The sequence below is a fragment of the Dicentrarchus labrax genome, unplaced genomic scaffold (assembly GCF_905237075.1).
Source record: "Dicentrarchus labrax unplaced genomic scaffold, dlabrax2021, whole genome shotgun sequence".
NCBI classification, from domain to species: Eukaryota; Metazoa; Chordata; class Actinopteri; family Moronidae; genus Dicentrarchus; species Dicentrarchus labrax.
The window spans coordinates 29526232-29543456 of NW_026136713.1; the positions used below are offsets into that span (position 1 = coordinate 29526232).

The 17225-nt window shown below is 39.5% G+C and overlaps 1 long non-coding RNA gene across 1 annotated transcript; it reads right to left on the reverse strand.

Moving 5' to 3' along the window:
- Nucleotides 1-3891: 3891 nt before the first annotated feature.
- Nucleotides 3892-16122, reverse strand: LOC127374840 (uncharacterized). The gene is made up of 2 exons (XR_007887279.1): nt 15841-16122; nt 3892-5142 (listed from the first exon to the last, which is right to left on the reverse strand). It is a non-coding gene; the product is annotated as an uncharacterized LOC127374840 (long non-coding RNA).
- Between the last annotated feature and the right edge of the window lie 1103 nt (nt 16123-17225).

Sequence of the window (17225 nt, forward strand, 5' to 3'; positions counted from 1 at the left end):
TGCTCCACAGTGTTACCTGCGGTGAAAAACTCCCCCATACCTTTAAACAAAGATAATAGAAAAATCAGATGCTTAGCTTGGTGACTTGAATGTAATGAATTGCACAAACTGTGATTGGCAACTGAGTGTAAAAGTCCTGTTTTCCTTGAACAAATGAAATATTTATGTATATATATACATATACTATATATTTTATTATATGTTTTTGCAAGATAATTCAACATGTTTCAAGAATTTAAAAATGCTTAAAATTCAATGTCTTAAAATAAGAAAAAAATAAGCCTGAGCACATCATTACACTAAAAGGAAGACAAAGGGCCTAATAATGGAAAAAATATATATTTTTGCACTGTACATTATATTTCCTGGTGATACACCATCGTTAAATGTATCAGTCCTCTGTCTGGTCTCGAATAACACTGCAGCCACACAGATTTTACTCCTCTCTTCCATATCTGTGTCACATAGCTGTGACACGCACCTCTTCAGGAGAAGAGAAGAAGCTGATGAGAGCTGGGGGAGGGTGGGAGGAGGCGGAGGGGTGAGACGGGATGAGATAGAAGATAGAGGGAGAAACCAAAGCAGAGAGAGAGAGAGAGAGAAGCTCTTAGACAGATTATTGCTCATTAGAGGCTGCCTTGCACCATACCATTATGTCAGGACGAATCCTTTTTCATTTGCACAAATTTGCCTGGAATTTTTCTTATTTAGCCTGGCCTCCATTATCAGAGCTGGAAATCAGATTAGCCTATGATTATTCTCTGGCTCGCTTGCCAACATTTCCCCATGCGGCCAACGCCGGTGGCTTGGATTTGTCTTGGCCTTTTGTTAACCTCTGCCCACCAACAATACACACAACAACAGCCGCGATATGAAATAATTCAGTGCTGGGTAATGGCTCAGCCTGAGAGCCCACTCAGGATTAGATTTGTTCATGCTGCACATAAACACGTGTTTTCCATGTCAGTAATAAAGGGGACATCAGGTATCATATCCCTCTTGGCTGCATAAACCATGATATGTACATATTATATGAATTATTATTATTATATAAAGTCTGACTTGATTTTTATTTTATCTTTTTAAACAGGGAGGGAGGTGTGAAAAGTAACTGAATACTGTACTTAAGTAGAATTTTAAAGGGGAACTCTACCAGTTTTACAAATCAAAGTCTGCATATGTGAAGAAAAGTTAAATAAAGACTTTTGTGGCTCCAGAGAGAGCTGTGTAAAAAACTGATAGATAAAACATGTCAGTTGGGGCCAAAGACAATGAACAGAAACTGTGGGTGTGGAGTTAGAAAGAGGTGAACTTACTAGACCCCTGTAGCCCCTCCCTATCTCAGGGCTGGCAGCTTGAGGCTACATAAGCCACTACTAGCATAACACACCCAAATCTCACACCACACTGTATAAGGTCGAGTGGCCTTGTGGGTAACGTGGGCGCCATGTTTTGACAAAGAAGATGAATGTGTGTAATAAAACGGACAATATCTCTGGTTGTGTAGCATCGATTTTGATCCTACAGATCCCAGAACAGGAGTCCATTAATTAAAAAAATACTTACAGTATAAATTCTTTTTAAGTTCCCATTTGGAATCCCTTTATTCCCTTTCTTCACATCTACTGGTACACCACTGGTACAAAAGATTACACTGTAAATTAGAAGGTATTACACTGTATGTAAGAAAACATATTAGTTGTCGGCAGTTAAGAGACATTTCCACTTTAAATCTCTCAGATTTCCATTTAAATAAGTGTTTGATGCCCAAAAAGACAAAGAATATTCAAAAAACAAATGTGTATGTGCAGCAGACATTTGTGTTTATTCTTTCCTACCCCATCCAGGTTCAATTTGGTTATTTTTGCCAGCTTTCTGTGATTTCATGTTGTTTTCTTTGTTGAGTCTAACTTATTATTTTGTGAATTCAACAACATAAAACTGCCAGCAAACCAAAATATAAGAAAAAAAACATTATTAAAAATGCAAGTCTTTAGTGATAATAGCTCAAAATATTATTATAGAATGGTAAAAAATTGTGTTTCCCTATGAATACACACAAATATAGCAGAAAAAATGTAAGAAATAAAACTATCTATTTACAGTTCTATAGTTTATTTACGAGTCCAGAGGGTTTTCACGACTCCTCAGGGTTTATTTTGTGGCCCTTCAGTAGGGTTTTCAATAGAGGGCATTGTTACTTGTAATGGCGTATTTTTACATTGTTGTATTGGTACTTTTACCTAAAGAATCTGAGTACTTAATAACTGTAACTACATATGTCAACATGACTATCAACCACCCGTGACACTTCCAGAAGTACAGCGGTGGAACAGGTGGAATGGTTTCCCATTGCTAAATAATCACTCCAATTAGGCAATTAAAATCCGAGGCAGAATCAAGTTATGGATACCCCATGAATAAGCCCCCCACACTAATCACAAATCAATAAAGACACGTTTGACTGGTACGCTTTCATTAACCTATTGCTTTTGAACTGCTCACACAGATTTTGTGTGGCTTTAATTGGCTGTAAAGCAATAAAGTGTAATCTGTTGTTAGTTAGGCAGTTTTAGGTTCATTAGTAAATAGTATAAGTCGTTGATTACAATCATGAAACGGTTGTTAAACTTAATAACAAGTCAAGTGTAAGCAGGGATGAGAGTGAACACTGCAGCTTCAGAGCGCAGAACAGGTATGTTGATCTGGGACATTGAGTCCTTAGTTTTTGGTTTAGTTATTATGAGATTTACTGGCCAGCACATTCTATGAATACAAGGTACGGTCCATGTTTCTTTACTAAAATCTGTGTTTTCAGCTCATCTGTCACCTCCTGAGGTTTGTTTAGATGTTCTCTTTGCAGAGGTCCATCAAAATGTCCCGATGCTCTTCAACTCTGATGGCGTTTTGTTCATTTTTACAGTCTTCACCACTGAAGCTCAGTTATGGAATGTAACGAGTACATTCAATCAAGACACATCAAGACTGTACTTAGGTTCAGATTTGAGTTACTTGTACTTGAGTATTTCCGTTTTATGCAACTTTACACTTCTACTTCACTACATCGCAGCAAATATTGTACTTTTTACTCCACTACAGTTCCCTGACAGCTTTAGTTCCTTTTCAGATTACAATGTTTCATTACCCTCCTGTCTAGTAAAAGCCATGTATCTTCAGAAGTTTTGATTATGAATATTTGTGATGAACTGAAGGATGAAGTGTTCTTTTATAGGTTGAGAAATTTATAGTTTTGAATTATCCTACTTGTTACGCTAAATAAACTTTTTAAAAGCCCTCTTGGATGAGCTGGAAATTACAAATCTGGAAGGAGGGCTGTTTTTCCCACGAAAAGTTGACTTTTAGGGAGACGTGGTTCTCTGACAGGGACAGTACATATAATGATCTTACAGAATATGATGAATTGCTATATATTAAACTAACCAGCAGTATATAAACCAACCTTGAACAGTAACAACATACATCTGTATGCAACACATTAATATAATATTAAAAGTAGAGGATGTGAATTCTCCTTCCACCATAACTTTCAAATTGTTCTGAATCTACAGCTGCAGAAACACATTGAAAACTCCTGTATAACTTAAAGTAAGGAGATTCATTCTTCAGTACCTGAAATGCACAGATATTGTTTATAATAGTCTTTTCTTGTCTATGCCTCTCCACTGTCTGAGTTTTAATAGGTTTCTTTTTTGCTTTGCAATCAACCAGCCCAGAAAGCTCTAAATAGAGTGCTACCCTGAACATTTTATTATCAGCACTTGTAGTTAGAAAGAAGTACCATTAATATGGATCGAAGAGACTTGAAATACCTCTGCATATAAGTGCTTAATCAATGCATGGAAGAGCAGAAATAAACAGAACAAAGAGCAGTTAGTTTTGAGGAATTTGGTAGGTTTATTTTTATATAGTACATTAAAATGCAGATGAATATGACTGAATCATACAAGGCATTGAAAAGAAAGAACATGTGCAAAGTAATTTTGAGATATACAACATTATAAAATGTTAAAGGCTCAATTTAGTTAACTTTTAGTGCATTTAGGAACCTTGTTTCAACTTGTTTTAATATCATCCTATAAAGTATGTTTTAATACTTTGAAAATCAAATGTTAGTGCAACATATGCAGGGTCTTAAACTGTTCTTAAGGCTTACTGATTTCTCATCCTTGATCTCTGTGAAACCTGCAGAGCAAAATAAAAGATGATCAGAACATCAGTCTCCGGCCCCTCCGCTCTATCAGACCTTCATCCTGCCAACTCCAGCCAGGAGGGTCTGCAGGATATCATGTAGCCATGCTGGAGTCACTGAAAGCTGGCTTGGTAGGGGCAGATTGATGCCTAATTGTGCTTTTCAGAGCTGCTGTGCGCTGGGGGTTACAACAGGGCTGCATGAGGTCTGGGGCCACAGCAGTGGATGCTTCCACCGATGGAATCCAACCTAGCAGGGTCTCATTGATCTGCAGAAGCAAAGGTCACCGCAGTTATGCATCCGTAGGCTGAATGATGGCCACCAGAGTAGTAGCAGAGGCCTCAGCTATATCATTCAGTTTCTTGTGGTCAACTTTTTTGGCTTGTGATCATTTCTAGCATGTGTGAAAAGCAGCCTGCAGATCACATCTGCAGTTTGTTTATCTGCTTCCCTTTTTTCCCATTATGCATCCTGAGACTGGATGATCCATCTCTCTCCCTCTCTCTCTCTCTCTCTCTCTCTCTCTCCCTCCATATCCTTCATCCCTGCATCCCCCCCTCCAGCACTCCACCAGCCAACCCCTGCTATTTTCACCCCACACACATCCGTCGCTGCACTTATCCAGTCTCAGACGGCTGCTGGCTCAATAGCTAAATGGATTATCCAACAACAGAGCACCTCTCCTTCTCCCTCTCTTCCTCTCCCTCTCTCCCTCTCTCTCCATGCACTCCTCTAGCCGTGGGTCCTCGGAGGCGGAGGGGGCCCTATTGAGCGGGGCCCGGGCTCTCCACTAGCCAGGCTCTTTATTGAGGCGTCTATGGGGCTTTATGCTGCCAGCGCTCGGCCTTGCCCTCGCCATCATCAATCATCCTCGGCTCCAGGGCTGCTATCACTGCCCAGACAGGCGGCCAATCACAGCCTTCCAGGAAGCTCTATAGGAGATGGAGAGAGAAGCAGAGGAGAGAAAAACTAGAGAATCACTCTGTTTTTGTTGCTGCCAGTCTCAAGTCTGATTTGATTGACATCTTGTGTACCTTCTGGGCGCATGACAACACTGGTATTAACCAAGACTGGCCTGTGTGGAATCTGATTAGATCATGAAGTGAGAGTCTGAGTCATAAAAGCACATATAACCATGTTAAAATAATGATTATAGAAGGCATTTGGCAGCAATAACAAAGCCTTTTATGAAAGATCTATATTAATCCCTATAGGTTTGAATTTTAGATGAGGGGTTCGGTATACAGGTATTGCTGCAAAACTATAAATCCCCACAGGAATAAAGGAATATTCTGACAGATCAAACCTGATAAGGTCACTGTAAACTCACTATAAGAATAATGTAGGTTTATTTAAAGAAAAGTCCAACTACAAAGAGGAGAATTTCTATGTTAAAGCTCACTTTCCTCTTTTTCATCAAGCCTCAACAGTATGTCGAATTTCTACTCAAGTCTTAACTTGATTTTTTGTGTCTTTTCTTTTTTTTTCCCTTCTCTCTCTCTTTCTCTGCAGCCCTGAGCTCTCATCCTGCTCCAGGAGGAATAGGCGGAATCTGATTACAGACCTATTTTACAGCAGACGCCAGGGCGCAATAAAGGGAGAGAGAGCACGGAAACGGGACTCGGCCCATCAATTAGATCTCTATTAGCAGCCAATGCAGACCTCACCTCAGGAAACGCCGGGGCCCTGAAATTAAACAATTCTTCAAGCCCGACAAGCCAGTCAACTCTGCTATATGTTTGAGAGAGGAGTAGGGCGGGGTAGTGTCCTTACCAGAGCTAACTATACCATACAATACCTGTTATAACATAATTAAAAATAAACTATATGGACCATATGGAATGGCTCTAGAGAAAAAGGAAACACAAAGATCTAAACCTGTATAAGGTCACTGCTACAGACTATAAATCCCTATTTTAACATGTGGTATTGGATATTCCAAGAATCTTAACATACAATAAGGTCAAAAGTATCTGGCTATCACAGACACAATAAAAAATCCTTATGACTGACTTAATTTAGTAATATTACATATTACAGTGACTTTTCCTTGTCCTATAACCTCCTTCCGGTGCCATTAATCTCCAACTGTTGACCCGCTGACCTGAGGCGGGACAAAATGTCAATATTGGATAATTAGCATTCAGCATTAAGGCCATTTAGAGAGGGCACTGTGAGAGGCCTCTGCACTGTCATTAATTCATAATTGCTTTTTCAGAAAATTAAAAGTTTTGCTGTGAATTTTTCCCAGGTTTGCTCCCATAAGAGCTGCAGTGAGATGCCAGATGATTGGATTTTAGTCAAAAGGTTGTTGTATTTGCATGTTAACAGGGTTAATTGGGAAAACAGGCAGGGATCAGCTTCATGCAGTTCCAGGCCAGAGACTCCTATATGTTTATTGGTATTATCTGGTCTGTTACACCCAGTAACCTAGTAAGACAGACCGGTATTAATAAGATGATGTATAGCACCAGTAGCTGAGCCTCATAGCCCTCAGTCAGTCAGTGGTTTGAAGAGGTAACCTTCATCCTGTTGCTGTTAGTTTAGATATTTATTTCCAAAAAGCAGAAAAGGTTTTTCTGCTAATAGTGGGCAAGCGAAATAAGTCAGGTCCATGTATGACTTTTATACAGTCATTACTGACATATCTAGTCTACTTAAGGTTTACAGCCTAATGTTTCTGGTCGATTCATTTCTGGCATGATCTGACGCAAGACCGTGAGTCATGAGTCTCTCAACAATCTTCTCCTGTTTCTCAGTATACTGTGGCACGTATTTCTCTATTTGCTCAGTCAAAGGATGGCCATTTATCATCGAGAGGGACAGCTTCGTATTTTCTACCTTGCCCGGTCGGTTCCAGGACCAAATTCAGCATTTTTATGGAAAACTGCAGTCATTTTGATTGATGAAATCCAAAGATGTCCACAACAATCCAGGGGATCCCCAACTGTGGCGCACCGGCGGGGTGCTCCAGTGTTGTCATTGTTCCGCAGAAAGAAAGGAGCGCGTCCGGAGAACACCAGGGGAAAAAATCACGATTTTCAGTTCAAAAGGGCCAGAAAAGCAGCGTTTCTTTACAGGCAGTGGGAAAGTGGAGGAAAACCTTTTCCACTTGCAGACGAAAACAATACTTGCTTGGCTTTTTTCCTCTTGGTGCATTCAGCTATAAAGGCATGGCCTAATAGAAAACAGGCCAGAATAATGAATTGATTATTTTACTGTGAGGGTTGATGTTATTTGTGTTCTCGCCTCTGAGCCAGCTGAATGGCTGGTGCAACACATCCCCCTGCATTCATCCGATTTGCGCATATAGCCTCATTGTGTGTCATGTAGCTGTGAAAAGTAAAATAACGATTCCTTAAAAGCGATTTCAGGCCAGGGCTGCTTTTATTTACCCGCGCTTGTCTTGTTTGCAGTGATTCATAATGTCACAAGAAATGTCACCTGTCTGGCCTAATTGGCACCTTCTGTTATTAATAACCATGAGTGTGGCTCCCTTTTGCACCCGCGGAAATAAGCCTATATTGCGTACTTAATACAGCGTCACCCAAAGGGAGATTCAATAAATCTCCCTTTAACGGCGTTTCCCCTCAAAACTCCTTCAGGCGAGTGGAGGCCGTGTCAAGATTGCGATTGTGCGCCAGTGCTTAGGACCAGCTGCTCCCAGGACAGACAAGCCCTTGTCAATTAGGCGGTGACAAGCAGGTCCTCCAACTGCCTGCAGGCGCTCCACCAGCCAGCAGTGTACAGTCCCCGCAATTAGTATCAATTTCTGTCGAGACCTCCTTGGTGCGCGCAGACACAGGCTGGGTAAATGGCCAAACATTGTCCAAATAACACCGAGAGCCACAAATGACAACGTGTAATGGGGCCAGTGTTAACCGCGCGGCGCGCTGCGGGGAAAGAAAAACGTTTGAGTTTAGGAAGAGCAGGACACAAACACAGGGTCGTTTCTGAAATAAAGACACAGACCTCAAGCCTGCGACCGCCTGGCTGTAAAATGAACAACAAATTAGCACTAATATTCCTATTTAGTCTACCTAAAGCGGTGTATTTCTTGGTGGAAGAAAGATATTACTTTATTTAATATTACATTGGAATATAATCTGGGATTAGTCACTATGCTTGGCAGGAATTATTTTATTAATTAGCTTGATTACACTCAAATATGCCAAGTATCTTGCGTATTACCACCTAAAGCAGCCCTTATAAGATACTTATAAGCTGTAAATTATGATTAGTAAATGATTAATACTGATTAATACATTATTTACTAATGCTTTAAAGATCATACACAGGAATACATTTGGGGCTGACAAGTTATCCTTCCTTACCTTATACCCCCTTTGAAAAGGGCTGCAGATGATCTGGACCAAAATGTACTTATTAACACCTCATGATTTAACTCTTTATTACTTATTAGATAATTAGAAAGTGAGAAACAGGTCAGCATGAATTAAATGATTTCCAACATTTATACACAAAACATGGAGACATAACTTTATCATTTTTATGATTTTGGCCCTTAGCAACATAAGAAAGCCCTTATAAAGGGCTTATAATAGTGAACAGTTAATTTACTAGTGCTTCATAAAGCAGTTATAAGACATTAATAAGACCACATTTTGGGTTACCAGGTTGGTGTTTATTCTTTCGATCTGGTATTGATAATAAACGCATTTATCACTTTCTAAGCACCCATCAAGTCTGCAGTTATAAATGTTTATAAATTATTAATAAAGGCTTTTAATCTTCAGGATTGCAGCTGCAGTAAGTGTTAATAAGAGACTGCTCATAATCGTCCTCAGCCCTAATGCTTTATGAATCTGCTGAATAAATAAGGACAGGTTTTAGGTTGTAAAGTTGTGAAACCATTTGACCAATTAGCTTATTTCTATAAAAAAAAAAAAAAAAATGCTGATGATCTGGAAACAAAATGTACATATTAATCTCTTTTTGACAGAACTAATTATTATAACCCTGTATTAACAAATTGACATTTTAAGCAACTAAAGAGTTGGCTTATTAGAAAGAGGGAAATCCATGAGCATGTATTAATAGATTCACAACATTTATACACAAGGAAAGTGATTTGAGCATTATTAGCTACAATTAGTGGTTACAAAATCATTTACTAATGCTTTATTGATCACATAAGCCATAGCCTAAATACAGTGAGGGTTGCCAAGCTGTATTTATACTTTCTATCTGGTAGTAATACATTTATAAATGTTCATAATGAATCAGTAATTGCTTGTTCCTATCTGTACTTATGAATGCAAATAAGTCATTAATAGAAGGTTTTAATGGTCAGGTCTGCAGCTGAAAATGTTAATAAGAAGTTAATATTATCATCCTGGTGCAGATCATCTGCAATAACAAAGCCATGACATTTATAAAGCGTGGCTTTGTGAAGGGTACCCTGTGAGAGAGTTGGATTACAGTAACAGCAGCTAAGAGGCACTGAAGCTAACTAACTCGGTGGCTCACTACTTCAACCGAACTGGCAGTTTTTTGGTGAGAGAGTAAATAAATGTCAAGCCAGCACTGTCACAACACTGACAACCCATAGAGGAATTGCTCACCAAGCCCCCTTTGTAAATGGTGTCACCGCTAGCAGCTGGTGGTGGCATTCCCGGGCCTTGGTCGCTGCCCTTTGGCCCCTGGGGGGTTGGACTCCGGACAGGGCGGTCCAGCCGTCTCCACAGCGCCATCATAGCTCGGGTCAGCGGGGCCAAGTTTCCAGCAGGAAAAGCTGGGGCAAAGTCGGCGAACAAAAACCCCAGAGCTCGCCAGGCCAGTGGGATCATTAGTATGAGCGTTTGTTTAACTAATTAGCAAGCTGGGCAGCAGAGGGAGGCTTGTATAGGCGACATGGACGTCATATATGGCAAAGGTGTGGGCATCCGTCATTGTGCGTCAACGCTGGATGAATGAAGTTTGCGGATTGTGACTGAGGCGCAGGAATGAAGTGAAGATTTGAAAGCCAGAGCTTAGAGGACATTTAGGAGCAGCGAATAATTCATCACACTGACCAAAATATGATGTCCTGACAGCTATTAGCAAGTGCGCAGTGGCCCCAAGTAATATAAAAACTGCAGATATAAGCTGTCGCCGCTGAGTTTGTGAACAATGAGGCGTTATCTTCATTGGAATATTGTTCCGCGGGGTTCAAAGTACAGGATGGGGACAGGGCAGCACACTGAAGTTCAAGAACAGTGCAAACAGCACATGCCAACAAAAGGAGCCACACAGCATTCAGCTGTGGTGGAGCAGGAGAAGTTTGGGGGGGCGGAGAGGCTGCGGGTCCCGCGTTAAATATGGGAAAGTTTGGGGAACGAGGTCGAAAGGTCAAGAAAAGTCAACAAGAGAGCAGTCTTGATGACAGAAGGAATTTAATATCAAAAATACATAAATCTTCAAGTGAGGGCAGCCGCATAATGGGCACAAAGGAGGCGAGTGTTAGAGTCAACACAGATTTGTTGTTGGCGATTAAATGGATCGGGCCAAGTTGTTAACATTTAACACAAAACATTGGCACTAGAATAGAGGTTGAGCAGAAAAGAAGGGAGGAAACCCCCTTCTTTTCTGCTCAACCTCTATTCTATTCTGGAGCATGGCAGTCGTGACATGTACAAAGACAGCTCATAAGAGATCTGGCGCTACTGGGGGACAGGTTTTACGCGTTTGCACTTGTGCACCAATGCAGCAAGAGTCTGAAATTTCAAAAAAAGTTTGATTTACGTGTTACTCTGTTATCTGTTACTCATTTGATACTCTGCTCATGTGGTTGGCTTTTAGTCACCCCTGGAGGTGATGTAATTTGGGCACGTTTTTGCGCATTTACGCATGTGTTTTCTGCATTTTGTGAATCCTCATGGATGCACTGACGGCTAAACCCACATTAGCTTGTTGAATCACAGTGTCACTGCATGGATATCCATCATGGCACAATGTAGAGATTAATCTTCCCCTCATGTAGGAAATAGGCCTACATTTGTCTCCACATCCCCTCTGACTGCCGCGCCACACTGGACGCGGCTCTGAGAACTCTGTCTGACCTTCGCCCTCGCCCCTGCGAAGCCCTGCAAGTTCCCCGGCAGTCGCAAACAACTCTGAATTCCATAATTCTTCGCGAAAAGGCACTATTAGGGAAAAATCCTTCCTTTTTGACAATTTAATAGTGCAAACTAATCATCTGGTTGACACGGGCCATTCATCTCCGTACAGGCGGACAAAGACAAGGCCTTTTCCATAGGTTCGTCTGGATCCTGCAGTCAGACCAGCCTCTATTTTGAGATCAAGTGCACAATAAAAGCATTGTGACTGCTTAATGGCTATGTTTGTGAAGCCACCCAAAACCCAGTGTATTAAATGCATTTTTTTTCTTTTGCAAAGAATGAAAAAGAGGCCAACGTGGACTAATGGCCGCACAACTGAGAATAAACCGGTTTCAATGAGAAGCAGGATGGTACAAAACTTTGTTTGGCTGCTTAAAGCAATCAAAACATGAAACAAAGGGAAAGATAGGGGATAAAAACTGGGCGCCGCAAAATTGCTTAAACCCCCCAAGTTATGAATTCGTTTCTGAATCAATTTAGCGGTGCAGGCATTTTCCAAACATCCTCTTGCGGGAGTAACAAGACAGGGAAATTGATCCGGTGAGACCTCACCTCTTGGTGCGCCTCAATAAAAGAGACATCAGCCTCTCTCGACGACTGTATAATTTTTAATATATATGCAATAAATGTTCAATTTGTTTCCAGAAATGACGGGAAATAATAACGTCAAATTTTAAACCCATCCATTACAGCCAAACAATGCTCATGCATACGTGCTCTGACGCAGAGTGCTTTGATTAATTCATATTTTGATTGTGTTTGATGAAGCAATAACGTTACAGCACTCGACTTTGGACCAGTTGGACCATTTTTTCCTCCTAGAAAACAAATATGATGGTGGCTGTGCTAGGATTTTAAAATATATATATATATCAATATTTATTTTATTAAGCACATAGATCCCTTTTTAGAAGCTTTTCTGTTTGTTGTCCTGGTGGGCTCTATAAGGGTACATTAGCACACAAATATAATTATGAATGACATCCAATTATAGGTGTCGCAGTATTTCCCAAAGCTGTATTCATTTAAAAACCTCAGTACTAAATCCTCAGATCCAAAAATCCCCAATAGAATACAAACATCCATTCCATCTAATGGACTCTTATTGGTCAGAAAACCTTTGCTCTGTCTTCATCCCTTCCTTGAATAAATGTAATTAGTTAATTGCATGCTTAAAATGACACATTTTAAAATTGCATTCCAGTAGCTCTAATTGGTGTGCAATTTAGAATCTATTCCTCAGGTAGAGGGAAAAAAATCGTCCCATGTTGTTTTCAGATGTCCTTCAAGTCATAACAGAGACAAAACAACACAAATGGACCCTTATTGAAGAGTACAAATATAAATATAAAATCAAATGTATTTACATAAATGTAAGAGCAACATTTTTTAGTTTCTAATGATACCAGAAGAGAGAAATTGCCACTTATAACAACACAACCTCACTGTTAATGCACCAAAAGTCATTGTAGGAATGTTAAAGTGGTAATTTATAAGATATTTTAAAAATATATAAATATCATTACCAGTTCAGTTTTGAGTGCCACATATGTTTCTGCTTTCAGTCTGGTTGCAGTTCAACAGTGCAGGTAGAGGGGAGGCCGGGGGTCTCGGATCACTGTAGACCTTGACACAAAGTGCATTAAGTTGGCTGATCTCTCTCAAACCATTTGATTAATTCACTCCCATTCAAGCCCAAGCGAGCAAGGAGTGGAGGGACGTGACCAATGACATAATAGGCTCTGTCAAACAGCCTTGCAAAACGCCCAGACCATTTGTGGTGACAATCCTGATGCCATCAGAGCCATTATAAGCCCCCATTCAACCCAGAAACAAACATAGCTTTACTCCCAAAAAGGGAAAAGTCAGCTTTCTGGTGGATCCCCTTTGCTTTCTATGTCAATAGTGTTTGGCTCAAGGCTCGCTGTGGGCACAAGATTTCCTCCAGCCTTTATAGAAGTAACTGAACAGAGAACAACATGCTGCTTTTATCACTAAGACAAAATAAAAAATAATGTAACCAGACTTACCCCCTCTAGGAATATTGAGGCAATTATATTTAAAGAAACAAAAGGAGCTCTTTCTTGACAATGCATTTAAAATAGCAAAATAATACACCATGTTTGAACACACTTCTCCTGTTAATGGATGTCAAATGTACTAAGGTTTAACTCTTTGCATTCTAAAACATGCAGAAAGCTCATTTCCTTTTTCCTGAAATTACTTCTGTGATAATTACATCAATCGAACATGTTTTTAGTGAAGGTTTTGTGTAAAGCGTGGAGTACATAAAAGACCTTAGAGATGCTGAAAGCTTTACAGAAAATGGTTTCTGAGTCTACAAATACAGTATAGCTCACAGTGAAGCGGAGGAAATGTAGCAGCCTACAAAGCTTTATAAACCAGAGCCCTTTCTGTTAAATGGATGGCTTACATTCCAGGAAAAAGCTAATGAGGGAAGCTAAGAGGCCAAGAAAAGCCTGCACTGAATGCATATAACAGCCATGTTAGAGTGACAAAACTGAAGGGGCTCAGAATGTTGATTTTCGTTATTTAGACATTTATGACAGCAGCATACAGGCCTTAATGAAGAGGACCAAGTGAGCCTCTCAAAACATTTTGGAAATGTTTGCATTATCTGATAAAACCAAAGCAGCATGCTTGTTCAGCTTGAATCACACAAGCTTCATTAATACACTCACAAACTCGCAAAGATGGTGGCAGATCTTCAAAAACATAAAGCGAGGGACAGGATGATGATCAGAGACTTGGCCTCCAGTCTGTAGTTATTGTCAAGAGGAGCCTGAACATTGGAGGTTCTCTTAGATTTTGGGGAATTTGAACTGTTTTGCAAATATCTTTTGCTGTGAATAAAAAAGCAAAAGGTGCCAAACATTCTTTATATTTTTATAGATTGTCAGAGAATAGCAGCACTGATTTCATTTCAATTGTCGTTATTTATTTTTATATTTAAATCAACGCAAAGCAATGAAAATGTAACATGTGAAAGTGTGTATATTCACTATAAATCACAGGGAACTCAGTCACACTGTAGCCCATCATGAAAATCTCTTGAACGGTCTTGTGACTTATCTGAAACGCCTTCTTAGATCCGCCAACAAAGACATAAAAGGCGGAGAAGTCTGTTGATAACTCGCTTTATTGTTTCTTTAACCAGTTTGAGGGAAATCCACCGTGTCCTTCCTTTCCTCCCTATCAAACCAGCTCTTTCTTCTCGTCGTCTTCCTCGCTTGTCCCGATTTTCATCCCTTACCACACCCCAATACATCCACAGACTGAGATGGAGCGATTACAAGCGCATTCATTTGAGTATACAAGACGGTTTATTTCTTTTAGAAAGCTTTCACTTTGGTCTGTCACTCACTCCCCTTTCTTTGTTTCTTTCTCTAGAAAACTGTTGATGCAGAAGCTTTGAGGGAAAAGATTAAACAAAGTGTAAAGTGAGCGCAGGTTGAAACTCATCTGGTTTACGCAGAGAAAGCAAAGGTCGTTTTACACCAGAGAATATATCTGTATTGTTCTTATTAGGGCTATTATCATTATTATTATAGTAGTCCATATTTTAATTACAATATAATAATAATAATAATAATAATAATGATTGCTCATTATTATGGAGTTCAACAGAATGTTCTACTTTAACAGCAGAAGATCAAACATCAACATCTTTGATTATGTTCATTATCTGATGGTATTATTAGGAATGACCCTTAATTATGCTGTTACTCTTTCTCTTTAAATTGATAGCTGTGTTATCCTTTGAGCTGCAGTAAACTGTCTTTGTTGTAGAACTTGACCGATGCGGCAGTGAAATGTAGAGATCGCATGAAATTCTTGGTACCTCCCAACAGGTTCATTCTTCCAGTAACATAATCAACATTAGCACATCGTTTTTTAATTTAAATAGGCCGATATAGGACAAATAATTCCCATTTTCAGAAGACCATAAACGAGTTTTTACAAACAGAAAAGTCCGAGCTGTTCCTGTAATATTCCTGCATTCATACTTTGTGTGACTCTGGTACTCACACGGGTGTTTTTTTTTTTTTTTTTTTTTTTGGCATCACTGCAGGCGAACACTCCTATGGCAATACTAATAACTGTAAAACAATCTATTTCCTTCATAATCTAGCAATGCATGGGGTATTTCTTTATGAACACGCATCGAAGGAGCTCATATAGTTCCCCCTAAGAAGCCTCATGGCCAAATTAAAACTCGGGCAGAAAACGTTGTCTCATTTAAATTCTCACCTTGAGCTCTCTGGTGACTGGTAATGGTCCGAGAGGAGCTGACGCTTAAAAAAAAAAAAAAAAAATCATCAAGGTCTGTTCTCTCTGCACGCTACCGAATACCGAGTGCTGTCATGCCCGACAAATTAGACGACATAGTAAAGAAAACACAGAAAATAGTGACAATGTTTTTGCAGGCAGAAAGGTCAGGTAAAGATAGAAAATGCATGCAAGGCAGGACGCTGCAGCCTTACTTACTCTGTGTGCTGTGCTGAGTCTCCGCAGTTTAATTACAAGCCCTAATTTCCAATCGCAGATAGTGTCAAAAGATCTGCGACTATTTCTCAGAGATTCCCTTTAACAAGTGGAAACTTAGTGTCCTCCTGCACCATTTTATACATGATGAGCCGTCAGTAATGGGATTATTAAACAAAAACGTTTCAGGCGCTGGCGTTAACCTTTTTTAATGCCTAATTAGGTTTTGCAAAGAAATAATTAGATTCTACAGTGCTTACACTGCCTATATTTTCAAATGGCATCTCCAGCAAACACATCACCCTGCGACACTCGTGCCAATAATCTGCGGATATATGCGCTACAGTAGCAGTCAGATGTAAGATTTTAAAACATGTTGGGACCAAATAAGGTGCACTTAAAGCTAAAATAATTATCCAATACAGGCTATAGGCCAACCTGCAGGAACATGATAGTCTGGTCGACTGCGCCCTCTTGTGGCAGCATCTTAAACGACATTTGAATTACTAATACAGCAGGAGATCATTTGGATAAAAAAAGATCGAGGTTGTAAATGTTTGATGAAAATAAAATGTTAATCTTTAGCTCAAAAGCCTACTGGTCTCAAATCGAGGGATGAAAAAAAAAGAGGAGTTAGTTTCTGTTCTAAGAATGTGGGCGTTGACCTTGGCGCAGGCGCACTAATGTTCTTTCCTTGTGCGTCTTAAGAAACATATATTCAGTAACTACAATGTAGCTCTGTGGATCTCCACAATACCACTGCCTGACATCAAGCTGGAGTCTTGTTATGTGATTATTTTGAGCCTTGCAAAAAGTGACAAACATACAAGTAACTGTTTCTTACATACACTGCATATAAGGAGCAGAATGGTTCCCTATACATATACAATATAGACATATTTAGACATTTAAAATAATAATAATACAGGGTAAAATGTCAGTTACCACAGTGACTGCTCTAAAGCCTCGTTCTTACCAAACACCATTTATTTATTTATTTTTTGCTCATATAGATCAGTCATAACATGGAACATTTATCATTTTAAATCCTGATCTGGGCCACTTTCATGTGTCATGTGGTCCAAATCAGATACAGGTCTCAGTGTGAACAGCCATATCCAAATTCATGTGACTTTTACGTCACTCCAGATCATGTGGGTCACATTTAAAAAGTAACGTGAACATTATTCCCTTTTTTTTATTTTGAAATTCTGGAAAATCATTGCAGTTAAAATCTCTTTTTTCCCATTTCAAGATATCAAGCCATTATACTCAATTGTTTTGAACTTGTTAATTGTTTGAATTGCATTACTCTGTGCTTTTATTCTATTCATTATAAATGTTGATTCTTGTACATTTGTTTCTCTTGAAAACAATGTCAGTGAGAC